The 22,260-nt window shown below is 40.1% G+C and overlaps 1 protein-coding gene and 1 long non-coding RNA gene across 14 annotated transcripts in view; one reads left to right on the top strand and one right to left on the bottom strand.

Moving 5' to 3' along the window:
• The window catches only part of raraa (retinoic acid receptor, alpha a), a 530,677-nt gene that overhangs the window by 356,503 nt on the left and 151,914 nt on the right, over positions 1 to 22,260 (top strand). The gene's annotated exons all lie outside the window — the stretch shown is intronic.
• On the bottom strand, positions 471 to 15,017 carry LOC125466227 (uncharacterized). The gene is made up of 3 exons (XR_007250409.1): positions 14,983 to 15,017; positions 2,083 to 2,217; positions 471 to 556 (listed from the first exon to the last, which is right to left on the bottom strand). It is a non-coding gene; the product is annotated as an uncharacterized LOC125466227 (long non-coding RNA).

The following is a 22,260-nucleotide window of genomic DNA, read 5'->3' as shown; positions in this document are numbered from 1 at the left end:
AAATTATCTTTGAAATGTATTTTTCTTTCTGTGGTCTAAAGAGCAGATCTGTGGCACAATGGCTAGCATCCATGTATCTGAGCCAGAAGCTGCAGGTTCGAGTCCTAGTCCAGGACTTGATGGCCACGAAAGATACATTCATAGCACAGCCAAACAAATTGAATAATAATTTATAAACCCTTCTGGCACATGCCAGTGGAAGGCCGAATATGAGAGAACACCAGAAGGCAAAGCGGAGGAATTTCTTCTCTGATGGATGTGAATCTGGGGAGGGCTTTACCATAGAGGGCTGTTGAGGCTGGATCATTACGTATACTCAAGGCTGGATTAGACTGATTTTTAATCAGTAAAGAATCAGGGATTATTGGGAACAGGCAGGAAAGACAGTTGAAGATTATCAATTTAGACATGATCTCAGTGAATGCTGGTGTAAGTTTGATGGCCACCTTCTGCTCCTATATCTTATGGTCTTAAGGCGATTGCAGACCACTGCATTACCTTACCAAAAATAGTCGTGGTAGTTCACGATTACCAATGCCATTCCTGAAAACATAACCTGAAAAGAGAGAGAGAGAAATTTGGAGAGAAAATTAAGATACAAGACTGAGGATGAAAGGAGGCATGTTTTGTTATAAGCAATGAAGATAATTAATAAATGTAAGGAAGCATTTTGTCAAACTAAGATGTGATTATAAATAACTGGCAATCTTATGCCTACAAAAGGCACAAATTTTATGATGGACTGTCAAGAGGGATGCACTTTCACTGATGGTTTAAGAGGACAATGCTTGAGAGTCAGGCTCTGCCACAAAGCATTGTTGTAGTTTGATGTTTTCGGCATTAGCATCTGTTGCTAAGCTGCTGTAACCCCACTGGTCCTTGGAGGTACACACCAGCCCATAGAAGGTGTTGCTGTTTTACTCTACCATGAGCTAGTGTCTCCCTTGTGAAGATGATGATATTTAGGGCCTTAGATATACATTTGCCTGGGAAATGGAAATTTGGTTGTCTTGCTGGTGGCATGGTTCTGACAGTTTTACCCTACAGCATGTGCTTGGATATTAGACTGAAGAACCAGGCCCCAACAACATGCTACGATGATTGTCCCACAATGGCATGAGTTTTGATTGTACCCTGACCCACCCAGGCCCCAAAATCAGGTTGTTCCTTTCTTGAAGGATGGCAGGGCAGAGCCTTGTGTGTTGTAAAGCCAGTAGGCAGGACTGTCTGAAAGATGGGTAGAATGGCCCCAGAAACAGCTCTCTGTATTTGAGGATTCCTACGTCCAGCAACATGGGGAGTTGCTCTCCTAATATTGTGGGTTCAGCTGGGGTTGCCCTGAGAATATGCCGCCGATTAACGAGGCAAAGTGTTTCGACCTAGTTTTTAGCATTGAATGTAAGGTTATTTAGGATCATAAAGAAAGGTCTTTACTTTGTTTTGGAGGGATTTTGTTGTATTGAGAAGTTACTTTTGGAATATTTAGTGCTGCATGGGATGATAGACTGCTGTAGGGAGAGGCTTATTTGGATAGGTTTTAGGATATTTGAGCTTCATTTTGGTGGGGATTTGATGCTGTGGGATACAAAGATGTAATTATAAATAGCAAATGCTGTAAGCACCCAACTAGTTCAGCATCACCATTATAAGTTTTTAAGCTCCACCCTATTCTAGCTGACATTTCTAATGCAGGAGATGCACATAAAATATAACAAGAAGCTAGCCCACTGCCTTCCTGAACATTGCCAATGATTTGGTTCCTGTAATGTGGGAGGGAGAGTAAAGCTCCCAGAAGGCTGCCTGACCTGAGGCTGATTGGGGCTCTTGGATGGCCAATTGTTGCCTATCTATCTGTACTGAGAAAATATGTAGGGTAGTGGAAAGCAGGCAAGAGTGGTGAAAAGATGGGAAGGGAGGAGGGATATTGTGCCTGTCAGAGACACCCTTGCACCCCAACCCCACCCTGAAGATGTTAGATGTTACACCACCACTTTGTACCTCTCTCCCTAGCCTCCAAAACCTGCCACCGTTCCACTTCAGCCCCTCCTAAGGTGCCGAATACCGCCCTCGCTTGAGACTCACCTGAGAACAGGATTCATTCTTGATCTTCGTTAGCCTTCTTGTGCCCCAGCAGTGCCCACTCCAGGGTTCTGGCATTTCTAGAACTGCCGGCTCATCAAATTGGCTCACAGTTCAGAAGTTTGCAACTACGTCCTACTGAGGGAACAGTTTGAAATGTGGGAAAGGAACATTTGATTAGATAAGCATGTGTTGGGAGAGAATTGGAGTTAACATTTCTGGTCAGTCATGTTAACTTAGTTCTTCTATTTTATTCAGACTCCTGCATTCCTAGTCAGGGCTGCAATATGAAATCTGGCTATTTTAGATCGCAAAGGACAACAGGCACCATTTAATGTTGGCATCCAGAATCCGTCAGGAGGCGAAGGGGAGAAGAAGGGTCTGTGGAAAGAAATTTCTGGCTAAATTAATGTTGGTAGAAATTTACTGTCAGGTTGTGTCTTGAAGGAAACTGAATTGAAAAGCAACTGAAGAAGGTCATAGGTTGAAGACTTTGCAGATCCTGGCAGTCTAGTAAGCTAGAGAACAGTGTATGATGAGAGATTATTTACTTTGTGCTGTTTGTAGCAGTTTTTAATGGTGCAAGTGTTTTCCCTAGTGCTACAAGTAACAGGCATATTTCATCTTACTTCTCTGTGTAACATCTTGATAAAATTCAGCTGTTTAAGAAAAAATGGCATTTATGGGAACAAACGGAACAAAGCAAAATGTGCATTATGCCCTTGCTATGTGAAGATAGAAGAAATTAATCCACTCCAAACGCTGTTCTAATTTGCAAGAGCAGACTGTTTGCATTCACACCTTGTTTCAAAAGCTTATACTGAATGTAAAAGGAACATGAGACATTTCATGGTCTATACAAGTAAGGACATACTGGGAAGTTGTCAACCAGGTTTTCTAAAGAAGTGTAATAATTCTAAATAATTAATATAATATTTCCTACATCATACTCTCATACATAGAGATTTTAGTATTTTATCACGACACAAAAAACTTCAAAATGCCGGGTACTTTAATTGCTTTAGTGGGTGAAATCCATCTCTAAGTTTACCTCATAAAATTCCGTTTTTATTCATTGATGCTTCAAGGGTTCTGACATTTATGGTATATTTGTTCTTGCTTTGGGTTTGAATAAAGGAGACTATAAAAGATACTTAATATGGACAGACATTAAGATGAAAGCTATTGCATTTTATGTACATGTAAATAAAAATCTGCAGTAGCTCCCAATGACAAAGTGAGCTTTTCTGCTGAATAGTTACCCACAAAGACAGTAAGGTTTAGGTTCAATTCCCACAATGACACCCTAAGATGCAAATCTGATGTAAGAACCAGATCAGGGACGCTAACATTGGCTTTGACATCTCTTTGGGCATATGTTTGTATGTCGGGTTATGAGTCCTCCAATGATCCATTAGTCTACTGATGCACACCATTCATGTGAATGATGGTCAAAATATTAGAAGCTGATTCTCACTTAGGAACTGTGTCACAAAAAGTTGTCAATAACTAAGGAGAGGATTGGAGGAAAGATGAATTCTTTTTGCACCAAAGTCACCAATTTGGTACAGTTGAGAATGTAAGGGTTGGGTTACTGAAACCAGCTAACCTTTATGTTTAGTCCCCCCGCCCCGGCCTCTTTGAATAGCATTGCACAGTTTGGTGATGGGATCAATATATATGGAGCTGGAAAAGCACAGCAGGTCAAACAGTATCCAAGGAGCAGGGAAGTCAACATTTCGGGATTTTGGCTATCCTTCCTGTCTCTAACAGTTTGGTGACTGGTTGACTGATAGGAAACCCCAGTTTAATCTTTTTCCCTTTGCTAACAGACTGTAGTGAACTGTCGTGTAACTCTGCTGTAACTGACTAACCCAGCACACACTAAAGATCAAACCTCTGACCTTCCTGGAATTTATGGATTAAAGATGGTGAATGTACCTCTGAGCCATCAGACAAGTGGCAATATACCTTTACATAAAATATGTGCATTTCTTTTTCACAATGAAACCATAATGGGTTTCTTTAAGCTCTGAGCACTGAATATTGTAAATCTATTGCTACTTAGAGCCAAATGAAGGAAATTAAAAGTTGGTGCAATATTTTGTTATAAGCACGAGTGGGATATTAAATATAACGTTGCCGATCATCCTTTTACTTAGGAGTTTCTGCTGTCTTAAGAAATGCCTCAAAGCTGGAAAGCATATGACTACTTGAGTGCAATAAATCCCTATCGAGAGTATAACAAATTTACTTTCTCTTATTGATTCATTTGCTGCACCCTCACACAAAGTATAAGATGCTGGCGTCTTACAAGAAACCAGACAAGAAAGGGATTGCTATTTTAATGAAGAGATGGAGAGGAATCATTTGATATGTAGGTTTAATCATCTCAATTTGAGATAGAATATGCATTTGATTTGAATAAAATTAGTCTTCTGATAAAATAATGGTCTGAATCTTAAGTGTGTGCAGAGGCTGTGGCTTGAGGCTTTTGATCTAATTTAATTTTTCAAGAATTCTACATTTCTGCACAGTTAGTTAAAGGGGGTAGCTTCTTGGGAAAAGGTTTGCTTATTAGAATGGTGAAATTCAGATCTTGGTCAACTTTAATGTGAAAAAGTCATGAATATGTCTGAAATGGCAAAATGAGCAAAATGGTAATTTCATCATCCTGGTGAATAAATTAAGTATAATACTTAAGTTTTATATTCATGCATCTCAAAGGCTAACAAGTTATGGATAAGAAGCAAACCTACAGGTAAAATCTGCTGAGATTAGCAAAGTGAAAGCCCTGAATTTAAGGTTGAGCACAAGCTGCTGCCGCTTTTTAGTTTATTAAACTGAATGGATGGAAACTCATGAGCAGCTGGTACCCAATTTTAGAATAAGGTCTTTTGCCTCAGCGACCTCTTGCCTCCTGTTACTAGAAAGGAGTAAATACATACTTAACAGCACCCAAAAAAAGGAAAACTCTAGATAACATTCTTTGTCGAGACCATACGTCAGAAAGAAGCATAAAATCATTGGAATGTGTAGATACCAAGGAGTTCAAAGCACTTGAATTTTGGCTATCACCTAGTGGGAAATGATGCTGATTATGCGAAGAAAATATACACCACCCATTCCAGTAAGTCAAGAAAACATTTCCAGAGTTAGCAATGTATGATAAAATAATCACATTCATTTCACTAAACAATTATAATTGTAATTTGATGATCTCATGCTTAGCCGCATATGCGTAAGTATAACCATGTTAGTTAATAATATGTGAAATCTCATTACCACTTCATTATTAATGTTATGTTGCGTTAAGAGCAAGGAACCCAATTATACACGTTAAAAAATGCATGAAAAGGCCATTGTTCTGGAATCGAGGTACTCGATAGCTAATGCCAGTGCAAGCTTTCAGAGAGTCTCATGATCAACCAACTTGCTAGTGGAACAAGCACAGAAGAAACTCAGCAGGTGTGGATACATCTGTGGAGAGAGAAACAGAGTTAACATTTTGAGTCTGGTCAGCCTCTTCTTCAGAATTTGCTTATGGATTTTGTTATGGTCTGTTCAGTTTCTAGAATTCAGCTCAAAATATGTATTCCTATTCAGCATCACCATCTCTGAATCCACATTATCAATGGCCTGGGGTTGCAATAGATCAGAAACTGAGCTGAATCAATCAACTGGAGCAATAAGAACTGGTCCAAGACTGGGAATTCTGAAGAGAGTAATTCACCTTCCTGTCTCCGAAGTGCCTGTCCACAATCTACAGTCACAAATCATGGGCGTTATGGAATATTTTCCATTTGCCTAGATCAGTGCACCTCCAAAAACACTGAAGAAACTTGACACCATCCAGGATAAAGCAGCCCTCTTGATTAGCATCTCATCTCATACCTGCAATGTCCACTCCCTCTATGTGGTGTGAGAAACAGAATGCTCAGTGATTGTAAAGTGTACCATAAGCAAGATGCAATGCAGTAACTTACTGAGGCTTTTAGACAACATGTTCTAACCTCTCAACCTCCACCATCCATAAAAATGAGGGTTGCTGGTACATGGGAGACCACAACCTAAAAGTTCCCCCTCAAGCCACGTACTGTCCTGTTTTGACATCTGTTGCTTCACTGTCGCTGAGTCAAAATCCTGAAACTCCCCTTACAACAGCATTTTGAGTGTTCCTAAAGCTCAAGGACTGCAGTGGTTAAAGAAGACAACTCATCACCACCATCTCCAGAGTAATTAGGGATTGGCAATTACTGCTGACCTAGTCAACAATGCTGACATCCCAAGAATAAATAATTTCATAAAGGGTTTTCGTCATTTAGGATTGAGATGAGACATTTCTTAACTTGAAGGATTGTGAATCTTTGGATTTCTCTGTGCCAGAGGGCTGTGGATGCTTAATTATTGAGTATGTTCAGGATTGAGTTTGCAAGGTTTTTGAATATTGAGACAATCATGATGTATGGATTATTCAGGAAAGTGGATTTGAGCCAGAAGATCAGTCATTTTCATATCACATGGTGAAACAGGCTTGAAGTGCTGAATAGCTTACTCTTGCTCCCATTCTTTATTCTTAAAATAAAAGCAAAGTACTGCAGGTTGGAAATAGAAAGTGCTGGGGAGACTCATGTCTGGCAGCATCTGTTGGAGGGAGAAACAGAATGAAGTTTTTGAGTCCAATATATCTGTTCTTTGGGACATGTTGGACTCAAAATGTTAACTCTGTTTCTTACACCACATGTTGCCAGACCTGCTAAGTTTCTCCAGTGACTGTTTCATAATATTCTTAAATGCCTGCTTTAGGTTATTTTCTGTCTGTGCTGCTGCCGGACCTCCAACTATGAAGCTCTAGGTACATATATTTATGTTAAAAATGCAGTAAAATGAGCATTATTAGGGATGTGTGAGGAGAGAATTGGACTTATCTCTGCTGCCTCAAGGTCAAACGGCAGAGGAAGAGGAGCAATTCAGACATATTACCAGATACACAGAACTATATCCAACATAAGTTGCTGCCTTCAGAAGCAAACTTAAAAGAAACTTTGATGACAAAACCAAATACCAATAAAACAGATTGCACGAGAAAGCAAGGCTGCATGACGAAGACAGCCTAATAGTAATTTTTTAAAAATTACTTGTCATAGGCAATTCTGTTCTACCAATATCATTCTTAACGTTAATTAAAGCTAAGCAAGCTGATAATTTTGATATTATCATTTTAAAATTTGTAATCATGGTTGGTGCAGGACTGTTGACAGCGATTGGACTAGTGGGGACTAGACTGGACCACAAAAGATTAAAAGTGTAATAAAGGCAGGGAAGGGCGAAGGTTGAGAATGACATAGCTTTAATAGCTTTCATTATAACTCCTGGACACAACCAAACACCAAAATGTTATAGTTTAAAATCTATGAACCAATAATCGCTATCAGCCATTGTCACTTCATCTCAGTTTCCGCCTTCTCTGTTTACCTTTGCATTGAGTTAAGCTTGTGCTTTGTTGACAAAACCCAAGTATAGATAACTCCAAAATCCTTCAATACAAGTAGAATATTTTTAAAGTATGTCTCATTAATTTTCTGCAAGTTACAAGGATGATGCAAGAATTATGTCATCCATCCCTTGGCCACCATCCCATTTTGGAACGGAGGACAAGTATCAATTTGAAAACCATCAGCCGAGTGATCAGCTGACCTATGGAGTGACCTGATCTCAAAGCAGTCCCCGTGATCCTAATCCTAGTAACTCATTTGTTCTCAGCTATTGATAGGTAATGAATAAGAGTTATCGAAATTTTAGCTGGTGGCTTTGTATCTTCAAGTTACAGATTTATTTTAAAAACTGTTTATTTCTTCCCAATGCTCTGTTTGCCCTGGAACTTAGTTCCTCAATGCCATTGAAAATGATGAAGTTGCTAACTGGGTAACACTTGGATTAAGTTTATAGCGCTGAAAGGTCTTAATTGAACCAGTGCTGCTTTACATAAAAACCAGCAGGGTTTTTTGGTAGTGTATAAAAGGTATCATTATCAAATATGTTTTCAAATGGAAAGCAATTATCGAGCAGTGTAACTGCATATTTGAAACACCCTGCAGGCAAATTTTAATAGTCTGGATAATGTGCACCAGTTTATTTAAAAAGCATTTCCCTGAAGGAGGATTTTTCAAAAATGTGAAATAATTCCTTTCAAACCTGCAGAGAAAGAGATTTCTACAACACAGATGCTTGAAGGAAAGTGATTGAGGTTCCCCTCTCTTCCATTATCCCAAAAATAAATTAGACCATGTTGTTTAGTCAGTTTCTCCTTGCACAACTATGAACTGATAATATCCCTAACAAAGTCTAACAGCAGCAAATAATATTGGAAAAGTCTCTATCTGGTTATGCCCACATTTTCCTGGAAAATGAACATGCACATGAGGCACTGAAGAATTGCCATAAGTGGGATAATTGGGATTTATCTTATGAACTTGGCCTACTCTTTGCCTGAAATTAGCTCATCATGACCATAAGTACCTGAAGAATTTATTTTAATCTCCAGCTTTGAGCAAACATTGTGTTGTATCAACATATGAGTAAATAATTGTCTATAGCTCCCTCATCACTGTATTGACTTACTTTCTGTCCACTGTCCAGAATCCATTTTCACAGTTAATAATTAATGGTTGACAGAGTCCATTACTTTGCAGTAAATAGGCTGGATTCTTCCATTCTATCTCCCCAAAAGGAATCAAACTATTCTGGATTTTTTTACCAGATTATCTTTCTTTTATCTTACTCAATGATTTTGTGATTAGTGTTTTATAATCCTTGAAATATTATGATTTTTATCCAGATGCCCTGCCACAAAATCCATAAGATAAAGTGGAGTCAATAACTAAATCGCATTCATGTTGGCAGTTTATATATTACATTGGTATAATAGCACTTTGCAGCTATGAAGAGATAGAATAGCAGTGAAGTTCCTAAATTTACACTTCTCAGCAAATTGAAACTAAGCCTGGGCAAAGTAAAGATATTTGAGGTGGGAATGACTTCGTGGGTTGAGTTCTGAGACTTTTACTTGATAATGAAGAAAATTTATTGGAAAATGTAATAATTTGAAGAATTAATCGCTTCCTGCCCTGGAGAAAGAAGTGGAGAAAATTGACATGTCATTTAAAATCCACTCATTAAGGTGCTTGGAATAATGGGCAGCCAGTGTTTGTCCAAAGGGGCTGAAAGCCAGCATCTAAATTGTGACCTAAGCTCATTAAGCTCTTGAGTTGTTTTCAGATGAAATGTCTGCCTATTGTGTGGCTAGAGTGCCTGAGCAGCATTCAAGCTGAGCACAGCTTATCTTGAACAGTCATTGAAGGGACCCCTGTCTGTTGTTAATCTGTCCCTTTCCCATCTGTCTCTGATCCTGCCCACCCCATAGCCTGGAACCTACAGGGGAAGCAGTGAGAAATCTGATTTCTAGTTTTGGTGCCCAGCAAAATATCCTTGATGGTCTTGGCACACTGAAAGATATGTGCAAAGCACTGGTATGTTTGTCAACTGGTTAACCTTGCATTGTCATGATCCCAACCATACATGTTGCGTGCACAGCATTTGGCTGGTTATCACTCTTCTTTGATGTGTAGATTAAAGATGAAGAATTTTCAAGACTTCAAACATAAGAGAACAAACTTTGCAGATGGATGGAAATCTTAAACACCCAAGATGGCCATTTTCTGATCAGATGGTGAATGGAGTAGGTCATAGAGGTGTACAACATGGAAAGAGACCCTTCAGTACAAATCGTCCATGCCGACTATATATCCTAAATTAATCTAGTCCCATTTGACCCATATCCCTCTAAATCCTTCCTACTCATGTACCCATCCAGATGCCTTTTAAATGTAATTGTACCAGCCTCGATCGCTTCCTCTGGCAGCTCATTCCACACACACATCACCTTCTGTGTGAAAAAGTTGTGCCTTAGGTCCCTTTTAAATCTTTCCCTTCTCACCTTCAACCTATGCCTTCCAGTTTTGGAGTCCCCTGTCCTGTCGAAAAGACTTTGTCTATTCACCCTATCCATGCCACTCATGATTTTATAAGCTTCTATAAGGTCACCGTCAGCCTCTGACACTCCAGGGAAAACAGCTGCAGCCTTTACAGCCTTTTCCTACAGCTCAAACCCTCCTACCCTGGCAGCAGTCTTGTAAATTTTTTCTGAACCCTTTTAATTTTCACAACAACTTTTCTATAGCAAGGGAGACTAGAATTGAACACATTATTCCAAAAGTGACCAAGCTAATGTACAGCTGTAACATGACCTCCCAACTCCTGTACTCAATGCACTGACCAATAAAGGCAAGCGCACCAAATGCCGTCTTCACTGTCCTGTTTGCCTGGGACTCCACTTTCAAGAAACTATGATCCTGCACTCCAAGGTCTCTTTGTTTAGCAACACTCCCCAGAACCTTACCCCTGAGTGTATAAGACCTGCCCTGATTTGCCCTGCTAAAATGTAGAGCTTCACCTTTATCTAAATTAAACTCCTTCTGTCCCTTCCCAGCCCATTTGCCCATCTGATCAAGATCCCATTGTATTCTGAAGTAAATTCCTTGGCTGTCCACTGTACTACTAATTTTAGTGTCATCTGCAAACTTACTTGGAGGTGGGGCATTTTTCTGAGACATTTATACAAGCCTGATGTAAACCTCCTGTATTTCGGCTTGAATTAACTAGAAAGGCCAAGAGGTTGGAATCTATGTACAGAAATTCAAATGGAATCAAATAGGTCAGCACCACATAAGATTAAATACCTGTAATGTCAACTATAAATCCAAAAGTTCTGTTTTGTGCCTCAAATGTGATGAATGGCCTTACTCTTGTTTTAATGTCAGAACAAATACAAATTTATATCTGAGATGTAAACAAAGCTTTGCAGAGATCAGTTTTATTGTTTGTTGACCAAATGTTTAAATGAGGCTGGTGTATTCAGAGCAGCTATTGTCCTGCGTGCTGGGAGTGGTATGTGAATTCCTTCGACTCAGGTAATTCTGCACATTCCTATCTACCATTTTATGGTGACTTAGAGGATATAACCTTGTTAACTGTCTGTCTGGATTGCTGTTCTGACACAAAAGCTGGATCGTTTTATTGAGGAGATTGGGAGCAATTCCTCACCACCCCCCCCAACCTCCCACCACTACTTCAGAAAGCCAATGCAATGTTGGCTCAAACCAGATTCAAGAATAATGTCCTTTAGCTAGTTTCCTACCATTGCGGTATAACTCTTGTCCTGTTATCATGAGTGGCTTTTCACTGACTCTTCTTCTAGAATCCATGCCAAATAAGTTCCATTTCAAGTGCAACTTCAGTCTATCCATGTAGTTTATCAGGATTATTTAGTAAACTGAACCACACAAGCAAGTAAGGGTGTTGATTTGCTTACTGAGCTGGCTTGTTTTCGTTCAGACGTTTCATCACCATGCTAGGTGACATTGTCAGTGAAGCCTCCGATGAAGCAATGTTATTCTACTCTGCTTGGAATTTATACTGTTTGGTCCGTTATAGTGAGTAATGCCATTTCCGGTTTCGATCTGTAATCGTTTGTACATGGCGTCCGACTGTACATTTGTTGATTGAAGTATGGGTGGAGAACCATGCCTCTATAAATTCCCGTGCATGTCTTTGTTTGTCTTGGGATACTATGGTTACCTCGTCCTGGTTAAACTGATGGCCTTAATTGTCTGAGTCTACTGATACTGAGGAGAGTTTGTCATGCTGTTTTGCTGCTAGCTGATGTTCATGTATTTTGATGGCTGGGTCTAGTTTCGAGATATTTTTAATGTTCAAACACATTATATGACCCTTGTCTGGAGCAAGTGGGGCTTGAACCTAGACCACCTGCCTCAGAGGTAGGGAGACTACCATTACACCGCACGAGCCCAAGGTCCCACGATCTATCCCCAGTCAGATAGACTTAATTTATTTTAGCACAAATAAGGATGATTGCCCTCCATGCACCTTGGTCAGTAAGGTCAGGAAAGAATTGACTTCTAGCTTCTCATTGGAAATTGCTTAAGTTTGTAATGAGGTCAAGATTGGACTCACCATTATGTTTTCTGTTGATACTGTCATGTTTGCTGCTTTATGAATATTCTTGACAAAGCAGAAGGTTTCAAGTACCATTGAAACAAGACTCAGAATCTTCAAGAAAGGAGAAAAGGGAGATATTTTTGGGGGGGGAAATCGTAATCATTGTATTGCATTGCTTCCAGTGAGTGTTCACTCTTCATTCTGGATTCAGCCTTGCATTAAAACATTTTGTTATGTTGTAGGAAAACCTGCATGCAGAAAGTGCACCATCTGCACAGGCACCTGTAGACCATATTTCATTAGATTCCAATGCATAATATGGAGCATTAGTACTAAGTGTTAAACTGGTTGGGTTATCATTGTCATAATGTAGGAGGATTTGTAATCCAAATAGGCTGTTGTCTTTTTAAAGACTATTTATATCACAGACACCTTCCGGATTTAACAACAGTGGAAAAGTCATATGTGCATGATTCAAATATTCCCTTAGTACAAAATCACATTTTGAACTTGGACAGCCCAGAAGCTGAGAACAGTTTTACATGGCTTGGCAATGTCAGAGTCACCCTGATGGTTTGCATGGGTAAACATGGCTGATTGAAAATGGCACCTGTAACTTAGTGCTGCTGAAGGCCATTTTTTTGACTGTCATAGGTACTCTCCAGCACTCAGTTAAAAATAACTTAAACACTTCTGCCTCAGGGGTCATTTCAAAGACAAAGGGATTCAATAGTGTAGATATAGAAACAATGTTTCCACGAAGAATTTAGAACTAGAAGTCATCATCTTAAAAGTTAGAACCAGGCCTTTTAGCAGTGAAGTCAAGAAACTTTTTTTTTCGCACCACTAGAAACGTGGAATTCTCTGCATCAAAATCCTGTGGATTTTGTCTGTCAGTTGACATTTTCCAGATGGAGATTGACAATTTTTCCTTCAGCAAGTATATCAAGGGAAGTGAATTAAAAGTGGGTAAATGATTGAGTTCAGATACTGATCAGCCAAAATCTACAAGAACGACAAAATGAATTCAAGGGACTGAATGACGTCTGTTCCTGTCACAAACCTCATGTTTTAAAACAAACATTATGGAAAATAGCCTCATAAAAGTTTTTGAGTAATTTGCTATAATATTGACACTACTATAACCCCACAATATGTTACTTACCAGAATGGTCAATTACTTGTCAGTGCAGAAGCAGAACGCCAGTTGATGGAATAAATTGATCTACTGATAGAATTCAAATGAGCTATTGTTCAACAGTAAAGCAGAAAGCTCCCAAGGGACTGATCAGGTTCAATACTGATCTTTCTTAAAGGTAACAAATGCAAATCTTTCCAAAAGATGGTTGATGGGGGGGTTTATAAGTCTACATTTTACATCAGTTGACAGATTCCAAGTTTAAATTTTGGTCTATATTTGATGATCTGAGCCAGTGTAGCAGAGCATTCTAAGTAGCCTTAGCGTCTGTGGATGGGAGAGGAATAAGTTAATAAGGATTCCTGCTCCTCATCAGACATCAACAACTAATAACGGCGCTTTTTGTAGAATTACATATAAAATGGAGTGCAGAAATAGACCATTCCATCAAACCCATCCGTGTCACCATTTATATTCTCAGTTGAGCCTCCTTCGATTTTTTTCTCATCCACTTTATCAGCGTAACCCTCCATTCCCTTCTAGCTCATATCTTGTGCATAGCTACCTTTCCCTGAGGTCACAAATTGTGCCACACTTAAGGGAATGAGTTTCTTTTGAACTCTTTTTGGATTTTCTTGTGACTTTCGTGTCCTATTGCTTCTAGTGTGCTTTTCCACAGGAGTGAAAACTTTCTGTATCTAGTCATGCCGAATGTTTTCAAAATCTAAAGACCTCTATTGAGTCACATTTTGGCCTTTACAAGAGAAAAGAAACCCATATTCTTCCTGATAGATACAGCCTTGCATTTCTCATTGTAAATCTTTTTTGAACTCTTTCTAACGACGATCTACCCTTTTTGTGTGTGGTGGCCAATTTGTGCATAGCAAGGTTCCACAAGCAACTGTGTAATGATTACCAGGAATTGAGGAATAAATGGGGACCTGGACACCGGAAGGCAAATTCCTGCACACTTCTTACAAATAGTGCCATAAGACCCCCCTGAGAGGGCAGGGGGTACCTCTGTTTAACATCTCCCCTGAAATACCATGCCCTCGACAATGCAGCAGTCTCTCAGCTTCACTGAGATTTATGTGCTCATGTCTCTGGACTTGAGCCAGCTGTTTTCTGGTTCATAGGCAGAGACCCACAGCTAATATTAGTCTTTGCTGTTGGAAACCGCATGTCCGTGAACATAAGATGAAGAAAAATCGGGCTGAAAGCCAGTTTCCCTTCTCAGCCTCTTGGACAAGCTACAGGTGGAGAGGCAAACAATATCCCCATGACAGTCACAATTCCCGGGTAATCTATATGCCACATATAATGAGATGCCTTCTGATTGTAGGAACTGCTTCCTTTCTGAAGGCCTGTTGCAAATGCACTTATTGCATGCCCTTGCTTTGGATGTGTGCATGAAGTTAGGTTTGCCATTACAGTCACTGCCACTTGACTCTTCTGAAAATATACTTTGCTGTCTGACCTGAAGAGAATTCTTGTTTAGCAAGTCATTTCCTGTTCACTCCTGTTATACAACACTGGAAAAATAAATACAAATTCTAATCTCTGTGCAGTACATTTGCAATTTTCTTGTCTCTATAACTCCACAATTATCAATGAAATATGTCAGGAGGCAATGTGTCAGACAATATCTCAATGCCACTTAGTTCAGTCTTATTCATATAAAGACATACCTGTTCCTCCAGTGTTTATTGGAGTTCAGATTGCGTTCTTGTATGGTCTGTGGTGGAAAGATTTACAAATTGGTTACTTTTACTGACAGTTTGTAAAACTCCTGATTTTGATGTCGACCAAATAAACAGAGCACATATTTGAATGCAAAATGGAACAGGTATTCTGTCCGGTTTCAATTTTCGATCTACCTTCAAAAATGTACAGTAATGAGGGTGTCATTTGCTTTTACCTGCAGCAGACTGACAGTTGATCTTTTACTAACCCTGAGCCTTTGATTACGAACAGCTTTGTTAACAAACGCTCCCATTCATATGATAACTAGGAGACACTCAGTTTATATAATCCCTGAACCTAAAAATATCTTCATGTCTGTGAATCTGTGTCCAAGGTTTAAATTGCAAATAATTCATAATAAATTAATTAAATTTTCAAAAATTGTTCTGGTGGGGCAGTAAATCTGGATGGATTAATATCATGAAAACAAGCAACAGGTTTTGGGATTAAAGAAGGAGGGTTTGAATAATTTAAAATGTGATTAGAATTTAAGATGATTGCTTTCTTTGGCCCCAGTCTTTCTTCTAAATTACACTAAATTGTGTATTTTTAAGATATATTTTACAGTTCTCAGACGTGTGACCCCTGTATGGCTATTTACTAATATCATAAAAACATTTCCACACTAACTTCAGTTGATAAATCTTTCCGACTACCTGGCGTGCCCCTGCTACCCACTAATGACATCACATCAATTGCACAATGGATTGTTTTGGTTTGTATAATGTAGGCGATTATCAATGTATTGATACCAACATTGTTTTGCATTTAAAAACATTTAAAGCATATGATAATTGACTTAGATAACAAGGCGTACAGCTGGATGAACACAGTAGGCCAAGCAGCATCAGAGGAGCAGGAAGGCTGACGTTTCAGGTTCGGGACCCTTCTTCAGAAATGGGGGAGGTGGAGGGGTTTCTGAAATAAATAGGGAGAGGGGGGAGGCGGATAGAAGATGGATAGACGAGAAGTTAGGTGGAGAGGAGACAGACAGGTCAAAGAGGTGGGAATGGAGCCAGTAAAGGTGAGTGTAGGTGGGGAGTTAGGTCAGCCCAGGAATGACTGACAGGTTAAGGGTGCAGGATGAGGTTAGTAGGTAGGAGATTGTGATGGGAGGAGGGGATAGGTGGGAGGCGGATTCAAGCTGGGCTGGTTTTGGGATGCAGTAGGGGGAGGGGAGATTTTGAAGCTTGTGAAGCCCACATTGATACCATTGGGCTGCAGGGTTCCCAAGTGGAATATGAGTTGCTGTTCCTGCAACCTTCGGGTGGCATCGTTGTGGCACTGGAGGAGGCTCAGGATGGACATGTCGTCTAAAGAATAGGAGGGGAGTTGAAATGGTTCACGAGTGGGAGGTGCAGTTGTTTAGTGCGAACCGAGTGTAGGTGTTCTGCAAAGCGGTCCCCAAGCCTCTGCTTGGTTTCCCCAATGTAGAGGACCCCTCAATGGGAACAGTGGATTCAATACACCACATTGGCAGATGTGCAGGTGAACATCTGCTTGATGTGGAAGGTCTTCTTGGGGCCTGGGATGGGGATGAGGAGGGAGGTGTAGGGGCAGGTGTAGCACTTCCTGCGGTTGCAAGAGAAAGTGCTGGGGAGTTTGGTCTCCACTACATCGGGGAAACCAAACGGAGGCTTGAGGACCCCTTTGCAGAACACCTACACTTGGTTTGCACTGAACAACTGCACCTTCCAGTGGTGAACCATTTCAACTCCCTCCTCCCATTCCTCAGACAGCATGTCCACCAAGGGGGTCCGACAGTGCTACAACGATGCCACCCAAAGGTTGCAGGAACAGCATCTCATATTTTGCTTGGGAACCCTGCAGCCCAATGGTATCAATGTGGACTTCACAAGCTTGAAAAATGTGGACTTCACAAGCTTCAAAATCTCCTCTCCCCCTACTGCATCCCAAAACCAGCCCAACTTGTCCTTCCTCCCACCTATCCCCTCCTCCCACTTCAAGCCCCACCCCCATCTCCTACCTACTAACCTCATCCCACCCCCTTGTCCTGTCCATCCTCCCTGGACTGACCTATCTCCTCCTCAACTCCCCACCTACACTCACCTTTACTGGCTGCATTCCTGCCACTTTGACCTGTCTGTCTCCTCTCCTCCTAACTTCTCCTCTGTCCATCTTCTATCTGCCACCCCTCTCTCCCTATTTATTTCAGAAACCCCTTCCCCTCCTCCATTTCTGAAGAAAGGCCTAGGCCCAAAATGTCAGCCTTCCTGCTCCTCTGATGCTGCTTGGCCTGCTGTGTTCATCCAGCTCTACACCATGTTATCTCAGATTCTCCAGCATCTGCATTTCCTACTATCTCTGCCACTATCAGTTGGCTTATTTCTGAACTTTGATGTCAGTTGTTTATCTTGAATCCAGTCCAATCCCCCCTTCCCCAGGGGAGAGTCATGAAGTATCATACAAATACAGTGTACTTTCTGTAAATATTGAGAATCCTGGCACCCATAAGAAGTGCTTATATGTTTTTTTTGATGTCCAATGTAGCCTGATATCTTCTGACTAAACATGTGCCTTCAATGGAAAAATGCATCAAGTTAGCTTCATGAATTGTCTTTCTGTAGTTAAATCAGAGTTTTTGAAGAGATCCATAAAACGAATACTGTATAACAGTTAGCAGTAAGTGCTTTTTAATTTGATAGGAGAGTTGCACAATATATCTTGTTAATAAATCCATATCATTTCATTTTAAAATGCACACCCAGTTTTATAAAATTGCATTTCCAGGAGCACATGAAGAATTATCATAAGCGTCTCCTTGCTTTCTCAATATGCAACCTGGTCGGTGACTCCCAGTGCTCAGGAGGCTGTTCGTAATTCTTAGCATCTGCCATGAACATCCTCACGTTTTTCTTCATTGGCTAAGACTATGTGACATGCAGCTTTTGCATCTCCTCACGTTTCTTATACTGCTTGAAACCCATATATATATACACTACCTAGGTTCTCTAATCTGAGGTTTAATATTCTTGGAGTCCAAGTTAAAGAAAGCCCAAGTTTTAAACTAAAGCTTCCATGAAGATACCCTATATGTACAAATAGACTTAAATTTGATTCAGTTTGCCTACCATCGCCATCCCGGACAATGAACGTTATTGTTTCCTTCCAGCTCTCACTCTAGGAAAGCTGATGCCTCGGTGTAATTCCCAGGTTAATAAAATGAGTTTAATGAGCACCAAGAACCAGATGAGCTAATATTTCTTTCAGTTGATGCCACCCATCCTCTGGGGTCTGACATGATTATCGTGCTCCAATTTTGACTTAACCCTCGCAGCAACCCTTTAGACTGTGAACTTTCACATCCTCCTCTAGTGCAGATTATGTTCTGTCTCATCCCCCCCCCCCCCCCCCCACTTTCTGCTGTGCTGCTTCATTATGCTCCAATTCTTTAGAATTCTGTCCAGTGACCTCCCTCCAGAAAACTTTTTAGTCAGCTGTTAATGATGCTCAGCCCATCTTTCCCTATTTCCCTTGTTCAACTCTCACTGTTGTCTCTTATTTCCTCCTTTAACTTTAAAGGGCTTGCAAAATCTTACTTCATGAGAGAAACACTATAAAGATGCAAGTTGTTGGTCAACATTTATCACCTACAAGAAACATACTTTTGTTTCACCCATGGAACGTGGACACTGCAGCCAGTTTTGTTGCCTATCCCTAGTTGCCTTTGAGAAGGTTGTGAGCCATCACCTTGAACCATGACATGCCATGTGTTGTTGATAAACTCAGTGTGCCATTAGGGAGGGAATTTCAGGATTTTGACCCAACAGCACTGAAGGAACATGATATATTTCCAAGTCAGGAATGTGAGTGGCACTTTGAATGTGCTACCTATGGCCATCAAAGTCTTAGGATGTGGTTTAAACCCAAAGTCTCTGGCTCAAAGGTAGGAATAGTACCCAATGTGCCACAAGAATTTCAATATAGCAAGAATGGAAAATGAACAGTACAACAGCTGCATAAGGAAAGACGACTTAATTTTTGTCTGAGAGAAACTGTATGGAGATGAACTGGTATAATTAATTATTGATACTGATCAAGTTATTAAACTTCTTTCTGTGCAACTCCGATGAATAGATTGACTTCTCACTGACATTCAAGCGTATCAGTGTGTTGCGTATGACACAAAACATGAAAACAGCTGGATTGTTAATTGAAAACTTATGTGCAGTTGTCTAGCCAAAGCAGATTTGCTGTAAAAGTGTTTGCTTGTTAACAGTTTAATGAGGGTTGTTATGCAATGAGTGGTAGAGAGGAGGATGGCTTTGGGTTTACAGTTGCTCAGTACAATTTTTATAGTACAATTAATAATGCAAAGAAAACAATTTCTATCCAGTGTCACTAAATTGTGGCACTTTTTCTCTTTTTAGGTAAGATTTTCTCTTCTCATGAAAATGTTAGTTCCTTTCTAGGGTGTAATTTGCTGTGTATTGGGATTTTCCAGCAACAAATCAAGGTGAACTTTTCTCATGAAATAAAAACAGAAAATGTTGGAAGTGTACAGGAGGTCAGGAAGTTTCTGTGCCGAGTGAAATGGAATTTACTTATCACGTCTGTGACCCTTCATCAAAACCTGACGATGAAGGTTCATTGACCTAAATATCTGGACATATTTTCAGGATTTTCTGTTTATATTTCAGATTTTCAGCATCTGTGCTGTTTTACTTTTGTGATTTTTATTCATTGATGAATGTGGACCAGCATTTATCGCCAATCTCTAGTTGCTTTTAAGAAGTTGGTGGTCAGCTGCCTTCTTGAATTGTTACAGTTCATTTGGCGTAGGTACACCTAAAATGGCATTAGGGAGGAAATTCCAGGATTTTGACCCAGTGACACTGAAGGGATGACAATACAATCAAAATCTCAATAGTGAGTGGCTTGGAGGGAACTTTGTAAGGATTATTCATGAATGGGTATTTGCTGTAAGTACTAACAATTATTTACCCACTGTTTCCTGAATCTACTCCTCTGCCCTCTCACATGGATATTTCAACAGTGATTAAAGTAGAAGTCTGGCAATGTTCCTTTGCGTTAGTAAACTGTCTCCCTCACATGCTCCTCTCACCACTTATGGCTATTACTTGTGCCCACTGGTATCTTGGCACAAACCTGGGGCATTCAAGGAGACTCTACGTATGAATGTCTATGAACATACGGAAAAGAGGCAAAAATTGGTCATTTAGCCACTCGGGTCTTCTCTGACTTTCAGTAGGATCGTGGCTGATCTGCTTGTGTTTCAAATTCTATATTCCCGTTTACCCCGATAACTTTTAATTTCCATGACTAACAAGAAGTTATCTACTTCTGCGTTAAAAATTATACATTGACCCTAAAACAGAAATTGTTAGTGAAACTCAGCTGGTCTGGCAGCATCTGTCAGGAGAAAGTCGATTTAATATTTTGAGTCCAGTGGTTTTTATCCAAGCTGTTCTGCTGAGTTTCTCCAGCAATTTCTGCTTTTGTTTCCGATCTCTAGCATCTACAGTTCTTTGTTTTATTTCAAATATTCATTGACCCCACTTTCTCTGCCTTCAAAGACAAAAAGTAGTAGGATAATTTTTCTGGGAAGGAGCTTGCTGAAAAGAACACAAATTCCTTCCTCCTCAAGTGCTTGGAAGTTGGTGATAGCTGATGAAACATATGTTTGGGCATGTGCTGTTCTCCCCACTCTGCATATACAGTGGTGGGTTTAGTGCTGTAAGGCTTGAGAAAGCTTTATTCCTGTGGAACACTCTGGATCTAGCTGCAGTATTTATTTCTCTATTTCTCAATAGTTCTGTTTCACTGTGTATTTCAGATGTCCAACAGCCATGATTCAATGGCCACTTTTACACTGTACAGGTGCAGCAGACTGTGCCATTCTCTCACCATCCACTGCATTCCAAGATCAAATGATTAAAACTCTAATTAAGGCCTTTGGTTAGGAAACCACATGCAGCATGTAAAATCCACATGTTTGCACTGTGAACCTCTGTATTGGCATGTTAAGGAGCGTAACACCTAGAGCCAAGCATTAGTGATGGACAAAACTCAGAGTCCCCAGACAAGTATCATGATAAAATCCAGTAAAGCAAAAGCACTGTAAATGCATCATTGTATGTGGTATTTTAGAAAAGAGAGTGTACAGGTAAACCCTCACGATTATGTCCAGGCTCCTGTTATAGATAGGTAACTGCTAAGTTGCAGTGGTTGAAGCACAGTTTCAGCTGTCTGCCTATTCTCTCACTGGTGCAATGATGGAGTATTTGTGTTCAAGGGGAAAAATAAATGCAGCATCAGACCTGAGGATGCACATGTTGCAGCATTTCTGAGACAAATGCATCAGAAAAATTATATCTTAGTAAGTGAAAAATCAATGAACAATAGCCTAATTGTCAGGAAATAGGGTTTTTACATCTTAAAGCACAGCGTTGTTCAAAATTAAAGAAATACTACAGTCGTCCTGAGGTTGTGATCCTATTGAATGTAGTATTTTAAATGTTCAAACAGAGCTACATAGTGGAAAAGAATGAACCCCGTGTACTTAACACAAAGTGACGGGTGACCCTTTCTTCTTCCTGGTGCTTTTATTCTCTGATTCAGTATTCCAGTCGTCTTTTCTGTTTCTGGAACTGAGATAATGTTGAAATAAAATCAAACATTCTGAGCCGCAGGCAGTAGATGGATTCAGTAATTGATGTAATGAGACTTGTCAGGCTTATTGAAGGCAGTCATTAGCAAGGCTGGATGCCTGCACTCGCTGCTCCATCACGCAATAAGAAATTCCCCATTCTTCACAAGAACAAATGAGCAATCTTGCATAAGAATCTTGTGGAGCTGGATATCAGGATATTCTGCCCCCACCCCCCGCAACCTGCAAAGAAATTGTCAAACCAGCTGAGGGCTTGGTGATAAGTTTATCTGACCTTAATATTGCTGGCAGTTTGGGGAAGAAAAGAGGGGTCAGCTTGTGTCTGTGGGGATATTTATATCTTATTATATGCGTGACCTTCAATGCGTCAGGACAAATTGAGGTAGTTGCATAGGCAGGGGGCCTGTATATTCCACCAAGGTCAGTGTAATATTTATTACACATTGGGTATTGCTTTTCTTTTTAACCTTTTTAAGCTCTTTAAAGTGAATCAGAAAGAAAAACACCATGTCAAGCCAACCCTTTTTTTTAGAAAGCTAATGAAGTCTTTTGATTGCGTTTGGGTAATTCT

Source organism: Stegostoma tigrinum, chromosome 31 (genome assembly GCF_030684315.1).
Source record: "Stegostoma tigrinum isolate sSteTig4 chromosome 31, sSteTig4.hap1, whole genome shotgun sequence".
Taxonomy (NCBI): Eukaryota; Metazoa; Chordata; class Chondrichthyes; order Orectolobiformes; family Stegostomatidae; genus Stegostoma; species Stegostoma tigrinum.
The sequence above is the reverse complement of the archived record's forward strand: the minus strand, read 5'-3'. Positions and strand labels throughout refer to the sequence as shown.